This window comes from Opisthocomus hoazin, chromosome 22 (assembly GCF_030867145.1).
Source record: "Opisthocomus hoazin isolate bOpiHoa1 chromosome 22, bOpiHoa1.hap1, whole genome shotgun sequence".
NCBI lineage: Eukaryota > Metazoa > Chordata > Aves > Opisthocomiformes > Opisthocomidae > Opisthocomus > Opisthocomus hoazin.
Genome location: NC_134435.1, coordinates 4,295,973 through 4,308,257, shown reverse-complemented (window position 1 = coordinate 4,308,257; position 12,285 = coordinate 4,295,973). Strand labels below are relative to the sequence as shown.

At 44.2% G+C, this 12,285-nt stretch overlaps 1 protein-coding gene across 2 annotated transcripts in view; it reads right to left on the bottom strand.

The window, feature by feature from the left end:
- Positions 1-11,793, bottom strand: part of SMAD5 (SMAD family member 5) — a 30,326-nt gene extending 18,533 nt beyond the window's left edge. The window contains exon 1 of one of the 2 annotated variants that reach the window (XM_075441548.1): positions 11,668-11,793. The gene's annotated coding sequence lies outside the window, so the exon portion shown is untranslated. Of the gene's footprint in view, positions 1-3,154; positions 3,311-11,667 lie in introns of those variants that run through there. The other variant, XM_075441546.1, reaches the window with a different exon arrangement.
- Positions 11,794-12,285: the final 492 nt, after the last annotated feature.

Below are 12,285 nucleotides of genomic sequence, written 5' to 3'. Positions count from 1 at the left end.
AAAAAAAACCATGAAAATAAAGGACACCTTAATAGTTTTCACAAACCCTAAAGTATGTTAGAAAATTAACAAGCTGGATAGAGCCTTATAAAAATGTAAATGCTGGTATACAAGACCTTCATTGAAGAATAAGATCTTAAATACCGCCACTAAAAATGAGAACTGGCAACAACAATCATAACTTGAAAGCAGGGACTGTACAGACTTTCATAATGCTTTAAAAGAGGGGAAGAAAAATAAAGATGTATACTTGTGTGTGTGTATACACTTCCACTCCAAATGAAATGCATTAAGACTGTGACAAGTTTACAAAAGCTACAGGATTTGGAGGGAACACTGACAATAGTAATTCAGCAAGCTTTTTTTCCCCCCTTCCACAGAACGAATGAATGGCAAAGTATTCTAAATTTGTCAGTTTGTGACATCCACTGACCCAGAATTCAGAGACACTACCTCATAGTTGGTGGATCAGTAGCAGCGATTCTGACAAAGCTCCTCTGTCAAGGATGACAGTCCTGGCAGGCTCAACCTTGGTGGTAGGTCAGCAGGGATAGAGACTTGGCAGGCGGCATTCTGCACCTTGCCAACCCGCACTGGTCAACGCTCAAGTGCCAGCCAAACTTTTCTACGTGGTCAAAGGAACACAGCTAAAAAGGCTTCCAGAAAACAGCGCAGGAACTTGCACTGCGACTAATGATAACTGCAAAAGTCTTAGATTTCTGTTCGGCTTGCTTTTAATGAGTTGTTTATCGACATTAGCTGTGAAATACCTGAAGTGTTCTCAGCTCAAGCAAGAACAAATCTTTTACTTCTGAGTAAGAGCCCCTTAACCTGCTGGTATTAAAAAATCATTTAAAGATCTCTGAAGAAGAAACATTAAGACATTTTCAGCAAATCTATCACAGACATTAGAATAAACTCGCATTTTAATAAAAAAACCCCAAACAACTTAACTGGCAGGGAAGGAAGTCTAGGAATTTGCATAGAATTGTCACAGCCGTATTTCTGCAGGTATGTAATTCAGCCAAGAACAACAACAAGAGTTCTTAGACTTTCCTTTAGAGAACTATCAAGAAAACGTAGAGGACATTTTCCTGAAATTAAAAGTGTTCTCTGAAATACTAAAGATCACAATATAATTTGCAAAGACCATTTGAATAAACAAAAAATCACTTAATAGAGCATCTGCTCTGCATCCTGAGAGACAGAATTTCTTCCAGCTCAGATAATATTCTATCATCATAAAAACTCTGCACAGATCACCCACTCAAGGTGCAAGATTAAAAAATCTGACTTCCTAACAAGAACCAAGCAGCAGAGGGTTCACACTTTTAGTTCCTTCAGGTTCCATCAGAGGTTAAAACTCCAAACCTCAAACAAAAAACACCCACCACAGCTGTATGCACCATTATAGCAGCACAGCCTTTTGTTGTGATCTTTTGTCATCAAGAAAAACAAACGCAGAGGAAGCCTCTCTTCCTCCTTTCCCATTTCTCATCCCCATTCTGACTGTCCCTCTTAGGCTTCCACTAGGAAAGTTTTCTTTAGAAAGCAAGAAAATTCCTCCCTCAATTGTATTTTCTCCACATTTGAAAGGAAAAGAAAGGTTTGACAAAGGCAGGTACCCCAATAAGCACATGACTTGCTGACGTTTTGTTTTGCAAAAGTAAGTGCTTAGCAGCAATTTCAAGGCCAAGTGACCAAAATTTTAATATCAGAGGTCAGAGTAAACCACTATCAAACAGTAGGGATTAAGATATTAAATCCAACAGTATCCTACACAGCCAGGGCACTCTCAAAAGTTACAACACGCTAATTATGAAACATCTTCAATTAAGTTATTTGCTGCTTCTATTAACTTCCACTACCACCAGCTGCCAACTTCATAAAGTATTACAGCTTTTGATGAGCACGGGCACATGATTGCAATAGTGTGTTTGCACCGTTTTCTTCCCCCCGCCCCTTCTCTTCAATCACACTCTGCAATTCCTCAGCATATCAGAAGGATATTCTGTGCAGAACTTCCAGAACTGAGATACACAACGAACAACGCTCATTTCAGTTTTCAGTATTTTAAAGCCTCCCATGGATGGTAAATTACCCAAAACTAACACAGGAATGAAAAACAGCAAAAGATTTCATCTAAAACCACCACATACTGACAATCTAATTTCCCATGACAAGACAAAACTTACAGGCCGACGCAAATTTTGACAGCTACTCCTTGGAGGTTTTGTTAAAGGGGAGAGCCCAAGTGCAATCTCTAAATCCCGACGGATTCCATCAAAAGATTCAACGACTAGTACTGAACGCATCCAACAATATATCCAACAACTACTGCTGAATCAGTTCTTCCCTACCTCATTTTACTGAGGAATACCTTCATTTAATCAGCTTCAAGTCACATCAGAAGATACACAACTGGAACAGAGCGCCAATCACTTGATTTCCAGTCTTGTGCTTTCAACCGCAAGACCACATTTCCTCTATCAAGTTTACAACCCGCAGAAAACAAAAACTGCCATTCCGAATCAGTGAAGCGGCCCATCTGTCGCCAGGCAGCTGTCAGTGCCGGGTGCGCGCAGGAAGAGGCCAAGGTGGACAAGCGTGCGTGTGCCCTAACGCCCTCAACTCCGCGGGAAAGCGCCTCTGAAACGTGGAGCTGTTACTCTCCCCTTTCCTCTGGGCAGGCCTTACTCCGGCTAGGAGCGGAGTTCCTCGTCTTCAAAAAAAAAAAAAAAAAAAGAAAAAGAAACAAAACCACCGAGCCTCTCATTAGCATTGCAACAGTTTGCTCCTACAGTTACGTGCACGGACTTATTTTTATCAGCACGAAGCGTGTTTTAACAGCCTGCCAGCGCGCTCCTGCGCTCCCCCTTCCCCCCCGCGCTGTTTCTTCCCCCCCCAGCTGCTGCTCACCGGCCCTTCCCGCCGCCGCCTCGGCAGCCCCCGGCCCGACCCCAACCCTGTCAGCGCCAGGCCCGGGCGGCCGGGACAGGCCTCGGCCCCTCCAAGGTTCCGACAGGGCCCGGGCCCGGCCCCGGCGACCCCCACCCCCAGGCAACCCGAACCGCAGCGCTTCGCCGCCGCTCGGCGCTGAGGAGACGCCGCTCCTCACATCCCCCAACCCCCCCTCCGGGCCGCCCCAACCCACCCGGCACAGAGCGAAGCAGCCTCCCCCGCCGCGGCGGCACGGCTCCGGTGTCCGTCGGGCTCCAAGCGCCGGCTGGGCCGCGGCCGCCCGCTCGCAACAAAACTTTATTGGGAGCCCGCGAAGAGGAGCGCGGCGCGGCGGCGCCGGCGGGGCCAGCGCCGGGACCCGGATGTAGGCGAGGGGCGGGGGCGGGGGGAGAGCGAGCGGGAGGCTGCGCGCCGCGCATGCGCGTTGCCAGAGGGCGGAAGGGGACGCGGCGGGAAGGGCTGGGCCGGGCTGAGGGGGCCTCGTCGGGAGGGCCCCGCGGGAGTCAGAGCTCTGGGCGCAAAATGAAGTGAAATAAATAAAAAAGCGAGGTGTTAGGGGTTTGTTGTCGGAAAAGTCATTTACCCCAAGACGGAGAAACAAAAAAATCTTCAAGAAAACGTGTTAGCGGTGTTGGGAATGACTCCAGAAAAGGCTGTAGGGATGAGGAGTTTCATACTGTATATAATGCCAGCAGGGGACAAATACCCGATTTTCTCACAGTGTTGGCCTCCTCACACGAAATGGAAATGATCCCTGTTTCCTCAAAAGCTATTTTTTGATCTGCGCAGAAGAAAGTTCCAGAGAGGTACCAGGCCAAGAGCAGCACACCACCACCTCACCTTGGCTGAGCGTGATTCTTTGTTTCTTGACATTTTTAACTAAGCAAATTGATTAATAACAAGGGGAAATTCAAGAAGAATTAGGTTCCACGCTGTGAATTGATGGCAGAATGTTTTCATTTTTTAAATTGCCCTGAGTACGCCACTGACTTGTGGAACACACAGGATCACAGGATGGTCAGGGTTGGAAGGGACCTCTGGGGGTCCCCCAGCCCAACCCCCTGCCCAAGCAGGGTCACCCAGAGCAGGCTGCACAGCACCGCGGCCAGGCGGGTCTTAAATCTCCAGAGAAGGAGACTCCACAGCCTCCCTGGGCAGCCTGTGCCAGGGCTCTGTCACCCTCAGAGGACAGAAGTTCTTCCTCATCTTCAGCTGGAACTTCCTCTGCTTCAGTTTGTGCCTGTTGCCCCTTGTCCTGTTGCTGGGCACCACTGAAAAGAGTCTGGCCCCATCCTCCTGACACCCACCCTGCAGATATTTAGAGGCATTTCTAAGTTCCCCTCTCAGCCTTCTCCAGGCTGAACAAGCCCAGCTCCCTCAGCCTCGCCTCGTAGGAGAGATGCGCCAGTCCCCTCACCATCCTCGTAGCCCTCCGCTGGACTCTGTCTAGCAGCTCCTCATCTTTCTTGAAGTGGGGAGCCCAGAACTGGACACAGTGCTCCAGATGGGGCCTCACTAGGGCAGAGTAGAGGGGAAGGAGAACCTCCCTCGCCCTGCTGCCCACACTCCTCTGAATGCACCCCAGGATCCCATTGGCATTCTTAGCAGCCAGGGCACACTGCTGGCTCATGGTCAACCTGTCGTCCCCCAGGACACCCAGGTCCCTCTCCACAGAGCTGCTCTCCATCAGGTCCGCCCCAAGCCTGTACTGGTGCCTGGGGTTGTTCCTACCCAAGTGCAGGACCCTGCACTTGCCCTTGTTGAACTCCAAGCAGCTGAATTTCCACCAGAGCTGAAGAACGTGCTTCCCTCTGCTGAAATAGGTTATTGGCCCGCTCCAACTCGCACCGTCGGGAAGGATGGGCAAGGTCTCGTTGCCCTTACGAAAGACGAGACACCTTGGAGCCATGCACGGAAGCCTGAGCTCGGTCGAGGAGCAGGTGGAACTGCTGGCCACGAAGCGTTGCTGAGGCCCGAACTCTGATGGCATTGAGAAATTTAGCTTTATATGGGCAACGGGAACATCGACAATGAGGGGAAAGTATTTCACACTCCAGCCCACAAAGTGATTTTAAGAGGAAACTTCTCCTGCAGGAAGATTACCTCATAACCCAAAGGCTGCCTTCCTCAGGGGAGGCCGATCGGAGCCTGTTGCAGCCACGCTGCTGAATTAAACTGAATCCTCGTCTGACCCAGTGCAGAAAAGCCTGCAGAAGAGCTTCTCCCTCTGGCAAAAATACCTTGTAGGAACAGATATACGAGGCAAAATCATAGTTTGTATATAAATTCGTATCTCTTGTTGTAGGACATGTAGCTGCACCATCCTGCAGCAGTTAGAAATCCGGCATGGCAATTGCATCTGGCATGCCAACTGAATCCTGCTAGCAAACAAATTTCTTTTGGAAAAAAAGTATTAGAAACAAGTAAATGCAGTGAAAAGTAATTTTACATATAGACATATATAGGTATATATAAAAATACATATATAATTAAACTAAAAAGAAGCCACATGAAACCCCATGTTTTCTTTATGTAAATTAAGGGTAAAACATCTACCAACAAAAGAGAAGAAAAAGCAGTGTTTGTAAAAACAGGGAAAAATATCCAGTGAGCCAAACTGAAGTTTCAGTTTCAAATACATTTGAGCTTTGAAGGAATTTTCTTTTGGTTCAAAACTACGTGGCGCGCAATTATTTTTTATGTAAACAGAAGATTTTAGCACCAGTGTACTCTGATCAGATCTATATAGGGGTCAATTAATAGCCCAACAAGGTATCTCTACTAAAGTTCATGACAGCGGTGAAGGAGCAAGGCTTTGGTGTAATTTAGTTGAAGAACAGAGCTAACCTGTGGGGACTCTGATGTATCTCTGCACCAGCAATTGTTCTGCTTTGGCTAGGCAGTCCAAAATATGAGACAAAAAAACCCCGTTGGTCCTTTTCCAAATCTTTTGTGTAACTTAATTAATAAACCAAGTAACAAACAACAAATTGGCAGCAGGCATTTTAGGTGTTGTTCATGTGCCAGCCATGATGTCTCTACAAGACAAAATGTTCTTGTATTGAGAAGTTACAAAACAGTTGTATGTTGTCAGATGAGGCTACAATGCAGAGCTCCGACATGCTTCCTCGTTTTAGAGTTAGGTTTTAGAGTTTAGGTTTTAGAGTTCCAGTGATGAGGAAAGCTGAAGGTGGGCATGCAAGTGTATGGGACAGGACAAGGAAAACTGTAAGTTTTCCAGAACATTCTCAATTTGAACTACAGGCAAGTTTGGCATGTCCGCTTGCAGCACACCACTCCTCAGAAAGCAGGGATTCTTAAGCACAATACACAGACTGTTTTGGAGTATGGTGATAATGAGTATGCTCTACCAGCTGGAAAACAGTTATCCTCTTCTTTTTGCCATTTTATCACTGACTAATGTTGAATGGGCAAAACCTAAATATCTAAAGTCAAGTTATCCCCTAATCAATGAGACAGACTAAAGCACAAAGTAAATGGCATCGGTTGTCTAATGATTCAAGTCCATATATCCTTAAGGTCACAATAAAATTAACACCGCTTACGCCACCGTCTGCTTCGTATGTGGTTTCCATGACTGAAGTCTCTAGTGCTGTGCTGCAATGGGTCCACTCTAATAACGTATCAAGTTTGATAGAAGGCTTGCAACAAGGAGACTCAAGGCATCCTGAACACAGTTTCCAGAAATCATGTGCTTGCAGGAATTAATGAATTTCACCACTTGTGGAACCAGCAGTCCTCTTTTAGCATTGGCAAGTCGATGTTTTCCAGCCTATAGGCATGCAGCTTTGATAATCCAAGGAAAAATGACTAGATAACCTTCTGCTTACCTGAATATTTTAATTATGAATCGTGTGTTCAGATTCTGCAAAGTCGACTGCACGTGTTTATACATTTGGTCCTGCCTTGCAAAGTCAACTAAAGTACAAGTACCTGTCTCACATTCCTTTGCGCACGATCTAATGGCACTGGAGAGAGAAAACTCTCTTCTCATAACCCTATGCTGCTGTAGATGTTTGTGTTGGAGCTAGCTGTAACCTTACGGTCTGATCAAAGTACAAAACAATCAACAGAAAAACTACTGCCAGTTTGTATCAGGCCTTGCATGGTTGAGAAGCAACCATGAAGTTCAACAAGTATCTTAAATTACATTATTTTGATTTTCTCTCCGGATTTTGAATATGATCCCTACATTTCTTAATGAGATTTTTGTTTGGTTAGAAATGAATATTTTGAAAATCAAATAGATTGTTTAAATTACAAGGAAATAGTCTTGGGAAAAGTTGCTTTATTATGAAACTTTGGCCTTCCTGTGACTTCTGAAATGACTGCATTGTTCGACTTAATTCCCTATCAACTTTCTAAATTGCTGGGGGGAGGGGGGAATTAAAAAAAAAAAAAAGGCAGTTACCACGCATCTACCCATATTAAATATTTGCAAAGCCACTTTATAACTATGTTAAAAAAAATTCCTTTAGTGTGAAAGTTGGCTTGGCTATTTAAACCAAATCTAGCTTAAAATCAGAATTGGGGGAAATGGATAGGATAGCTCAGGAAAGCTCCACTCTCACAGCTGTCAGCTGAGAAGAAATGGGGGAGGAGGGAAATGCTGAGAAAGGAATTTTTTTTTTTTTTTTTTTTTTTTTTGGCAGTGAAGAGAGGAACATGCCATCCCTGTTTGAAAAGTTTCAGGGTGGGAAAGGCGAAGGAGGGGCTGACATACTATACATACCTTTACATATATTTTTGAGGCAGAAAAACAGTGTTATGTTTGAACAGGGTTCAGCAAGTGGAAAGGGAGGTGGCATTTGCTCTGGCCATTTGGTCCTCTTAAATAACCCCACAATTTACAGCATGCTGAGAACCAGCACAGTAGATGGTAAGTGGCTGCCTCACAACGAGGAGGAAATACAAACGTTGCATACATCGCATCACATATGTAAAAAAAAATTTAAAAAATGTTTAGTGTCTGGAGGAAAGGTAGTAGAAGTATTTGCAAGGCCCATGGTGGTGCGGGCTCCTGTGAAGTTACACTCACTGGCTCATAGCCTTTGAATTCTAGGAAAATAAATTATTTACCCTGTTACTGTAACAGCCACACTTCTGGGTACCTTGCATGACTCAACTCACCCAGGAGTACGGAGAAAGGGAGAGAAGAATTAGTCTTGTTTCCTGAAGCTACAGATAGAAGACATTCACATGAAATTGTAGGGCAGCGGAGGGCAAGGCAAGCCAAAGGTATACTTCCCAGCAAGTTTAAAGCTGCAAACTTTTCTTCCTAGACTGGAAGAATAAATGAGATGAGACATGTAGCTGAGTGCTGGAGATGTTAGAAACAAAGACATTATGTAAAGGTTTTGTAGGTTCAGCTCAACAGTGTCTTTTCACTCTCTACAGAATAAAAATATGAATATATTGGGGATGGTGTATCCAGTTTGACAGATCTGAGAGTCAACTAAGGGTGCAAAACTGAATGTGCAATTCAAAAATAAACATCTGGAAAACGTACAAAAAAAGGCAAAATCCTAAAAAGGGAAAAAGGACACTGCGGGAAGAGTAAGGCGTGTAAGAAGCAAAGAACAAGAGAAGCCCTTGCCTGAGAACCATCGAAAAGTCCACATCGGAGTGCGAACCCTCTTCCATTGACACCTGTGGACAGAGTCTGGTCAGGGCAAAGTACCGTGAAGTTGGATCTGCTTCTTGGAACTGGGGGTGGAAACCTTCCCCGAGGAATGGAAAAAAATGTCCCAGCTGATTAATGCAAAGTCATGCACTGCTCTCACAGAGGAAATGATAAAGAAAAGAATTTTAAATGGCATGGTTCCTTTGACTATTTCTCAAGTGTTGCTATTTTTCTAGACCGTCCCCCAGTTTGCCCTCACCATTGCAGCAGCAGTACAGAAATGTGTACTCTCATGCTTCTCACTCAATGATTTTCAACTATTTCCAGAACATGACCTCCCATTATAAGAACACTTTCGGGAGTCTGACGCCTGCTACTAAGCTCAGAAGAAAGAAAGCCCCTGCCTCCTAAAAGCTGTCTGCAGCAACCAGGTCAAATACCTGTGGACAACAGAGAAGCTGGACCACAGAAGTGGGATAGAAAAGGTAGTCCAGAAAGAGAACGAGTCTAACATCATGGTTAGCTTCCTTGCATGGACCATAACCATGAGATCACTCTGAACTTTTTTCTTTTATGAAAACTGCTCAAAATTAGCCATGAACTAAAGTGCGTCTTATTTTCTTCTGAAAGATTTGCTCCCTTCCCTACCACTTGTTTAACATCCTACACCGCCAGCCAAACACGGAGCCTCCTGGGAGTATTCCTCAACGTTACCACCTGCATAGACCCAGTTTCTCCTAGGGCTCTTCACTCCTCAGCCCGGGCGCTGCCTGCGGAGCATGGTCCTGTTTGGAAGTGACTGGCGTTTGGGTGGGACGCACTCTCGCTTTGGGACAGTGAGGAGATCTAACGTGCAGCCTCACACTCAACGTAATCATCTGCCAACACAGTCATGAGCTGGAATTCCATTTCTTGTAGCAATAGTTGGGACCAACAGCCACAATAACTCTGCGCTGAAAACTTGTATTTGTGGCTCCATGGCCAAAACCACAGGAAAACTATTTTTAGCGCAACGGAGCTCTAAATAGTGGAAGCACTGAAAATTTAGCTCGCACCGTGGGCCAAATTCTTCTCCTGGTTACACCCACTCTATGGAGAAGCTTGAGTATAATAAACAGAAACACTCTGAAGCAGAAGTTAAAAAAAAAATAAAAAGGTAAACTTTTGCTTATTGGTAAAATCAGTATTTAAAACTTTAAATGAAGAAAGGTACATGTCCTCCAGCATTTCCTCTGGAAATAAATGAAAGGAAAAGGGAACAGTTTGAAATAGAAGCGATCTGTTACAATAATTGTACCTATTACGATAAAGGTAATTCATCCCACTATGTATGCCTGAACAATACGTATAGCTAAAATCGCTCTCCATTCATTATGCAGATACTTTTGGCTTAGACCAGTGAAAAGGACACTGGGTTTATCTGTACCTTGAGAGAAAGACGCAGCAGATGAGTGTAGCCTATGAGTAACAAATCAGGTTTTAATAGCTAGACCTACACTTAATTACTCACAAGCCAACTTTCTAACAGCAGTTTATCACCTCGGGATTTCACAACACAAAGCAATTAGTGATGGCGAGGCAGAGTGCTCAAGCTTTCTCCCGTAGGAACCGACAGGACCTGACTTTCTCCTTCTGGGTGTATTTCTGCCAGAGTCCCCGGGTTACATGACGCTGCGCCTTTACAACTTGTATTTAAATTTCGTGGCACACTTAGGGACGTGACTTTTTTTTCCACCCTCATGACCAAACAGTTGGGTTTACTAATTTCCTCTACAGTATCAAGATCTGCATATACAAGCATAATAATGGCTATTATAAAATTAAAGTGCTTTTGGCACAGTGTGGTGCAGGCTTTGGACAGCATGTTGCGAGCTATTTGCTTCCCTTTGCAAAATTTCCACAGAAGTTTTATTTTCCTTTCTTTTTGTTAGGAAAACAGGGAACTGGATCATTTTCTAAAACAAAAAACTTTTGGAGAAGCCAGTAAGATGAAAGAAAAAATAGGGTTTTTTTTTCTCATATTAATAATTTAAAATGTTATTTTTCATTCACTGTTTCATCATTGACGAGATTTCTTCCACTCTCTAAGCACTGCCCTATGACGCACAACGGAAATTCAGAGAGGAAAATCAAAAGGCAAACAACACATTTTCAATTTCGGTTACATTTTTGCAAATCTAAAATAAATTTATATTGTTGTTACTGTCTAAACACCTTCATATTTCACACAGGAAAGAAAATATAAAAAGTTCATCATCTTTTTCCTCCAGCTGCTTAGATGGGCCCCATGTAAGGCACTGTCACTAAAATAGTTCACAGCCCTAATTACAATTCACCACATCTTGGGAATGACATTTAGGATTCTTGAGGCGCTTTTAGATAATTTTTAGACTCTGCGTAGAAGATCAGCTGTCACAAAGTCAGTTTTATTTTGTAACAGATTTTATCCTTTGGAATGTTATGTTTGGACTGAGCTGAAGATATGGAAAAATACATGCAATATAGTTTGCTTACCCGACTGAAATATAACTCCTAAAACAAAGATGAAACTTTCTGTCCTTTAATGTTCATTATTCCAGCCTGTGCTTGCCTATAGCTATTTGGAATAGGAAAGAGGGGGTAGGGGAAAGAACTCTCCTTTACTGCATTATTCTGACTCCATTAGTGTAGTCAGAGAGAATTCCTGCTCTCTATCCAGTAATTAAATAAATATTTAACATTGCAGGATTTAATTGGAATCCCAAAAGTTAACAATAGCCTCTGCTATCAGTGTCGCTATCTCAGGGGTTCTGTTTTCACAGGGTATATTTAGATCTCAGCCACATCGCCCACTGGCATTACAAATAGTATAAAACTCCCCCCCTTGAAAAAAAGAAAACAAACAAGAAGCTCCACAAAATCTGGAAACTTTTATAAAGTGACGCCATCGCCGCGAATCTCCTTCCCCCTGCTGCAAAACGTACTTCAAGGCTTAACAAATTCAGTGGCAGGCAGGCTGTCGTAAAAAAAAAAAACCACCAACCAAAAAAGCCCCAACCAATAACAACTGAACACAGCTTTACCTTGCAGCGAATTACTGCAGCTCCATTTTCCGACCCTTGATTTTTTCGCTCGCTCCCTTCCCAGTGGTTTCTGTTTCTGGCTCTCCCATGCTGGCGGCGGGCGGCTGGGGAGGAGCCCAGCGCCGAGGGTCTCCAGCCCGCCGGGAGCAGGGACCGGATCGGGTAACACACCCGTGAGCACACCCAGAGCCGGCTGCGCAGAATTCAAATCCCCACTTTAGAAACTTTCTGCAATACTTGTGTGTCAAGTCTATTTTTGCTTCCTTCCTTCATGCTGTAATAATGCTCTTCGGTCCGATGCAACGCAGCCATCTTTTGTGCTGTGCCTTTCGTCCAATCTGTAGATCAAAAGCGCTTTGCCGGTGTAAATCCTGGCTTTGCCAGAGCTGGCTGGTCCCTTTCGGGGAATAATTTATGTAGTTTGCAAAATGGGAACAACTACAATCGCCGTGTATTGACTCTTTGCATGAAGTCTCTCTGCACAAAAAGAACGCTCACAATCTGAATGCATTTAATGGCTACAGATGTGTGTAAACATGTCTAATACAGATACATAAATACATATATATACACATAGTTAAAGCATCCAGATGGTATATCTATGCACACATACACCTC